Genomic DNA, 7,453 nt, shown 5'->3' with positions numbered 1-7,453 from the left:
GCAAGTTTCTGGTACTTGGGATTCTAAGGATCCACTCATGGCGGCTTACAACGCGAGGTGGACATTGTGGCAGATCACTTTAAAGGTTATCAGGTTGAGCACATTGACCGGCGCAAAAACGAAGTAGCAGATGCTTTAAGTCGGCTGGGATCCCAGCGTAAACCGGTACCGCCCAATACCTTTTTAGATATTTTGCATATCTCGTCTGTTAAGTTGACTACAGAAGAGGATTTAGCTATTCCTGATCCGGAAGCTCAATTGGTGGCTACTTTACATACCACTCCGGATTGGACGGTTCCATATTTGGCGTATATGAACCGGGGCGAGTTACCAGACGATGAGGTCTTCGCCAGACAGATAATCCAGCGGTCTAAGTCCATGGTTATTCACAATGGCGAGTTACATCGTTGCAGTGTTTCAGGCGTGTTCCAACGTTGTATTTCTCCGGAAGAAGGGCAAGAAATTCTACGTGAAATCCATGAAGGGGATTATGGTCACCATGCCGGTTCAAAGTCCCTGGTGGCTAAAGCTTTTCGTCATGGGTTCTATTGGTTGACAGCTCATGCTGATGCGGAGGATCTGGTAAAACGGTGTGACGCTTATCAGAAATTTTCACGTCGAGCTCATGTTCCGTCTCAGGAGCTACGCATGATTCCTATCACTTGGCCGTTTGCCACTTGGGGGCTTGATATGCTGGGACCTTTTAAACACTCCCAGGATAAGAAGACCCACCTGTTGGTGGCGGTTGACAAGTTCACTAAATGGGTTGAAGCGGAGCTCGTCAGCAAGTGTGATGCGGCAACGGCGGTTCAATTTCTCAAAAAGATCATTTTTCGTTTTGGTTTTCCACACAGCATCATCACAGATAATGGCACAAATCTCTCTAAAGGTGAGATGGAGGAATTTTGTCAACGAGAGCACATCTGGCTTGATGTGGCATCCGTGGCTCATCTCTAGTCCAATGGTCAAGCTGAGAGGGCGAATCAAGAGATCTTGAAGGGTATTAAGCCTAGGCTGATGGTTCCTTTGAAGCGGACACCGGGTTGTTGGGTGGAAGAGTTACCATCTGTGCTATGGAGTATAAACACCACACCAAACCGATCTATGGGTTATACACCTTTCTTCATGGTTTACGGGGCAGAAGCTATCCTCCCAAGTGATATTCGTCATGATTCGCCCTGGGTTGCCAATTATGTTGAAGCGGATAATGAGCAAGCACGTCAAGAGGCGCTGGACCTGTTAGATGACAAACGGGACATGGCTTTGGCTCGATCGGCGGTTTATCAATAAGACCTGCGGCGTTATCATAGCCGCCGGGTTAAGACACGAACCTTTCAAGAAGGCGACTTGGTGCTCCGGCTCATCCAGGATCAGACCGATATGCACAAGTTATCCCCACCTTGGGAAGGACCCTTTGTGGTCAGCAAAAATCTGCACAACGGATCATACTACCTCATTGACGTTCGAGAAGACTCACACAGTTCTGAGGAGGAGACCCGACGGCCATGGAACATAGCTCTCCTTCGGCCTTACTACACCTGAGCCATAGGCTTTTCTTATGTACATATTATGACAATGTATATATTATGATCAATATAATAAACTGGCATCCTTGCTACAAGCAGGGCCTCTGCCGTTCTTCCAATATTTCTTGGTTACAGGGGGGCTTCTGCTCTCAAAGCAATGGCTCACCTTGTCCATTAAACTGGCTATCATGCCACAACATAGCTTGGGAGCTTCACACCCAAGGGGCCAAAGAGAGTCTGGATGTTATGCACAACTCAAACATAGGCACCCATTGAGAACAGCTCACAAAGTTACTTGGGGGCTCTTTTGTGCAAAAGCCACAAAGAGCTAAAGGGACCCTTGTAATTGGGTATCGAGCCACGGCTTGGAAGCCTGGTGTATTCACCTAAAACCCCGGGTTAACCTGCCTTCATCAAGTAAGCCACTCCTATCCAGGTAATCCTGGCATGACCCGCCGAACGTTTGACAAGTCAATCTTATACAGACCCTAAACTTGTCAAAGTTAAAACGACGATTGGTTAGTTGGAGGCCCATCTTAAAAGGCTTTGCAAAATGGTTTAACTCATTGGCCTGGCAGCCCATGAAAAGCCTCGAATTTGGGCTTGGCCGCCTTTGAAAAGCCTTGACTACATGTTTTCTTGTTTGCTTTTTTGCTAAGTTTTCACCTTTTTTATGAATTTGTCTTAAACCGATGTTCTTTGACCCGGTGTGGCTTTTCAGTCATCATGTTAATCCGGTGTTTCTTAAATCGGCCTGGTTTTCAACTATAAGTTGCCAGACCATCTTCTCAACCTGGTGTTTGTTAACCCGGCCTGGCTTTCAATTATAAGTTGTCAGACCATATTATCAAATTGGTGTTTACAAAACCCGACCCGGCTTTGATTATATGTCGCCAGTATGATCATCTGGTGTTCATCGTAACCCGGCATGACTTATTCATCACAAAGATAAGGGATATAACAACCAAAAATTTGGGTTTTCACCCTTACTAAGTGATTTCATATCACATGTATGAGTTATTTCATATTCATTCCGCTTTGGTTATTAGCCAGGTTTTATCTTGGGCATTATGACCCGTCCAGCGGTAAACCGCCCGGACAGATCTTTTTATGCAGGCATAGGGATTACATGGCATTATGAAGATATATAAGCCGGCGCTGAAATTGTTACGGCGGATCAAACAAAGTATATCTCAGTGCATGATGGCAGCAGATCAAAGTATTTTCACTAGCCTATTACAAGGCGCTTCAAGGCCCAAAATATGGACTTGTTCTTTCCACAGATCAAAGTTCATGACACATCAATCAGATTGCCGGATCAGGATTCATCACCATGTTGACAGGACGTTGATGGATCATCCGGCGTCGGTTCAGCCTCCTCCTCCTCATCCAGTAGCTGGAAGTCAGTGGTGGTCCAGTCAATCTGGGTTAAACCCTGAAAGACAGCCTCTTCACTTATAAGTTCAGTCAGATTGACGTCAGGGGCGTAAGTGTGCTTACGGATTGGCGGAATAAGATTTTGCACTTCCGGTATGATAGTGTCAACCCGTTTGTTGTTGGCGTCATAGAAAGGCCGGTGAACTATCAGGTTCGCTTCTTCTGCCAATTGACTCGCCAGAGGACGCATCTCCTTTGTCACAGCTTTGAGGGCTTCGTTATCAAACTCTGCCCCGTTCTCTTGTTCACTTGGGAAGCCCTTGGCAATATCCACCGGATCAAGGTTAGCTATCCATGCTTTGGCTCGGGTAAGTGCCAACAAAGCGCCAACCCTGGCAGCAGATCGCTTCACCTCTTCTATCTGCGCCGGCATCACAGATAATCTTGCTAGAGTATCCTTGATCAACGTGGGGGCTGGATTGTTGTATGAAGCTGGACAGATGACCCGTTGGGCACTGGTATATAGTTGTTCAATCAAAGTATACGCTGCCTTTAGTTTCATTCGCATATCAGAGCCCAGATGAGCAATGCGGCCACCTACAACGGTTTAAGAATTTCATGTTAAACTGGCAAATTACAAACATGGTCATTCAAGAAGTCTTGGCAAGGCTACTTACCAAACACCGCAGAAGTCATTGCATTCACTTGGCGCTTCAACCCAGTTAGCTCTTCCGCCACCGGTTTAAGAGCTAATTCGGCGTCTTCTGCCCGCTTCAGCAATGCACTTTTCTCAGTCTCCCAGTTGGCATGCTCCGTCTAGAACCTTCTTTAAGTTGCTCCATGGCTGCCTGATGACCCACCAGTATAGGGGATCTATCGTAGTCCTTTCAATAAGTAAGAGTGTCGAACCCAACGAGGAGCAGAAGGAAATGATAAGCGGTTTTCAGCAAGGTATTCTCTGCAAGTACTGAAATAAGTGGTAATAGATAGTTTTGTGATAAGATAAGTTGTAAAGAGCAACAAGTAAAAAGAGTAATAAAGTGCAGCAAGGTGGCCCAATACTTTTTGTAGCAAAGGACAAGCCTGGACAAACTCTTATAATAGGAAAAGCGCTCCCGGGGACACATGGGAATATCGTCAAGCTAGTTTTCATCACGCTCATATGATTCGCGTTCGGTACTTTGATAATTTGATATGTGGGTGGACCGGTGCTTGGGTGTTGTTCTTACTTGAACAAGCATCCCACTTATGATTAACCTCTATTGCAAGCATCCGCAACTACAACAAAAGTATTAAGGTAAACCTAACCATAGCATGAAACATATGGATCCAAATCAGCCCCTTACGAAGCAACGCATAAACTAGAGTTTAAGCTTCTGTCACTCTAGAAACCCATCATCTACTTATTACTTCCCAATGCCTTCCTCTAGGCCCAAATAATGGTGAAGTGTTATGTAGTCGACGTTCACATAACACCACTAGAGGCTAGACAACATACATCTTATCAAAATATCGAACGAATACCAAATTCACATGACTACTAATAGCAAGACTTCTCGCTTGTCCTCAAGAACAAACGTAACTACTCACAAAGCATATTCATGTTCATAATCAGAGGGGTAATAATAAGCATAAAGGATCTAAACATATGATATTCCACCAAATAAACCAACTAGCATCAACTACAAGGAGTAATCAACACTACCAGCAACCTACTAGCACCAATCCCGGACTTGGAGACAAGAATTGGCTACAAGAGATGAACTAGGGTTTGGAGATGAGATGGTGCTGGTGAAGATGTTGATGGAGATTACCCTCTCCCGATGAGAGGAGCGCTGGTGATGACGATGGTGATGATTTTCCCCTCCCGGAGGGAAGTGTCCCCGGCAAAACAGCTCTACCGGAGCCCTAGATTTGTTCCGCCAAGGTTCCGCCTCGTGGCGGCGGAGTCTCGTCCCGCAAGGTTGCCTTCTATTTTTTTTCATTGAAAGACTTCATATAGGATAAGATGGGCGTCAGAGAGCCACCAGGGGGCCCACGAGGTAGGGGGGCGCGCCCCACGGGGGGGCGCCCTCCACCCTCGTGAGCAGGGTGTGGGTCCCTTGGCCTTCATCTTCGGTGATGATTTTTCTTTATTTATTTTAAGATATTCCGTGGAGTTTCAGGAATTTTGGAGTTGAGCAGAATAGGTCTCCAATATGTGCTCCTTTTCCAGCCCAGAATTCCAGCTGCCGGCATTCTCCCTCTTCATGTAAACCTTGTAAAATAAGAAAGAATAGCCATAAGTATTGTGACATAATTTTAAATAACAGCCCATAATGCAATAAATATTGATATAAAAGCATGATGCAAAATGGACGTATCAACTCCCCCAAGCTTAGACCTCGCTTGTCCTCAAGCGAAAAGCCGATAACAATAAATATGTCCTCATGTTTAGAGGTAGAGGCGTCGATAAAAAAATAAAATATGGACATGAAGGCATCATGATTATTTCCATAACAACAACATATATAGATTTTGTGATATGATTACTTATGTTCAAGTGATGATCTTTTCACAATGCAAAAGTATGAATCAGAAACCTTATTGAGCACCAACAAATTATAACCTCAGTCATTGAAGCAATTGCAACTTATCATAACATCGGAAAGAGTCTATGTCAGAGCTTAAAAGCAAGTCCACATACTCAACTATCACTTAGTCCTTCATAATTGCTAACACTCACGCAATACTTGTGGTTACAGAGTTTTAATCGGACACAGAGAAAGATAGGGGCTTATAGTTTTGCCCCACAACCTTTTACCTCAAGGGTAATGTCAACAATAATAATTCATGCTCCCCTACATCCAATTATATATATATATATATATCATGTTCTTTCCAACATGCTGAGCTTGCCAAAGGATAAAATGAAAAAGGAAAGGTGAAGATCACCGTGACTCTTGCATAAGGTAGAGGATAATAATAAAAGATAGGCCCTTCGCAGAGGGAAGCAGAGGTTGTCATGCGCGTTTAGGGTTGATGCACAAAATCTTAATGCAAAAGAACGTCACTTTATATTGGCCCTTGTATGTGGACCTTTATTATGCAGTCCGTCGCTTTTATTACTTCCACAACAAGTTCGTACAAAGCTTATTTTCTCTGCACTAATAAGTCAAGCATATTTAGAGAGCAATTTTTATTGCTTGCACCGATGACAACTTACTTGAAGGATCTTACTCAATCCATAGGTAGATATGGTGGACTCTCATGGTTGAACTGGTTTAAGGGTATTTGGGAGCACAAGTAGTATTTCTACTTGGTGCTGAGAATTTGGCTAGCATGAGGGGGAAAGGCAAGCTCAACACGTTAGAGGATCCATGACAACATACTTTATCTCAGATGTAAGAAAACATAACTCATTATGTTGTCTTCCTTGTCCAACCTCAACTGTTTAGCATGTCATATTTTAATGAGTGCTCCCAATCATAAAAGATGTCAATGATAATATATCTATATGTGAAACCTCTCTTTCCTTATTACTTCCTATTAATTGCAACGATGACCAAAGCTATATTTGTCAACTCCCAACAACTTTTAATCATCATACTCTTTCTATGTGAAGTCATTACTTTCAATAAGATCAATATGAACTCTTTGATTCTTTTTATTCTTTTTCTTCTTTTCCATTTACCCAAGATCATGGTAAAATAATCAAGCCCTTGAGTCAACACTAATCTTTATTATATAAAGCTCACAGACTCGATTACAAAGAAGGATCATAAAGCAAAACTCAAAACTAGATCATGCCATGACTTTATTCTACTAAATCAAGATACTACTAAAATGATCGAACTAAGAAAAATGGTAAAGATAGGAGTTGTGATGGTGATACGATACCAGGGCACCTCCCCCAAGCTTGGCAGTTGCCAAGGGGAGTGCCCATACCCATGTGATTATGTCTCCTTCTTTGTTGTTGACGGTGGAGGTGTTGTTGATGATGCAGGCTTGTCGTCCACCTTCCATGGCATAGGCTCACCATCATAGAAGGATGATCGAGTCTCCGGAATCCTCAAATCTACAGCCAAACTCATCCTTTTGAATCTATATTCATACTCACAGTTTTGATTTTGCAGATCATAGATTTGGGCTTGGAGGTGCTCGATCTTCTCATGTAGCTTGAAGATGGCCTCCTCGGTGGTCTTGGCATCCGGCTCGTAGTTGTTGGTGAACTCTGCGAGCATCTTGTGGCTAGCGTTGATTCCTGTGACGCCCGGATAATCATTCTACAGTAACCCCGCGCTAATCATGCCACGTCACCTCGGTTACCGTTGCTAACCTCTTAATGATTCAAAACCGTTTTGAAATTTAAATTCTAAATATGTCAAACAACAAACGTTTTCAAAAGTTGAAACAAAATTGTTCGGTGGGTGCCGAATATTACAAGGGTAATTATATTAAAGAAAACATATTTTTAGAAAGTGTCTGAATATTTTAAAATGAATTAAAACAGAGAAGAGAAATAATAAAAGAAAATGCAAAACAGAAAAAAAAGGAAGAACCCCCCCCCC

The sequence above is a fragment of the Triticum dicoccoides genome, chromosome 1B, assembly GCF_002162155.2.
Source record: "Triticum dicoccoides isolate Atlit2015 ecotype Zavitan chromosome 1B, WEW_v2.0, whole genome shotgun sequence".
NCBI classification, from domain to species: domain Eukaryota; kingdom Viridiplantae; phylum Streptophyta; class Magnoliopsida; order Poales; family Poaceae; genus Triticum; species Triticum dicoccoides.
This window is presented reverse-complemented; position numbering follows the sequence as displayed.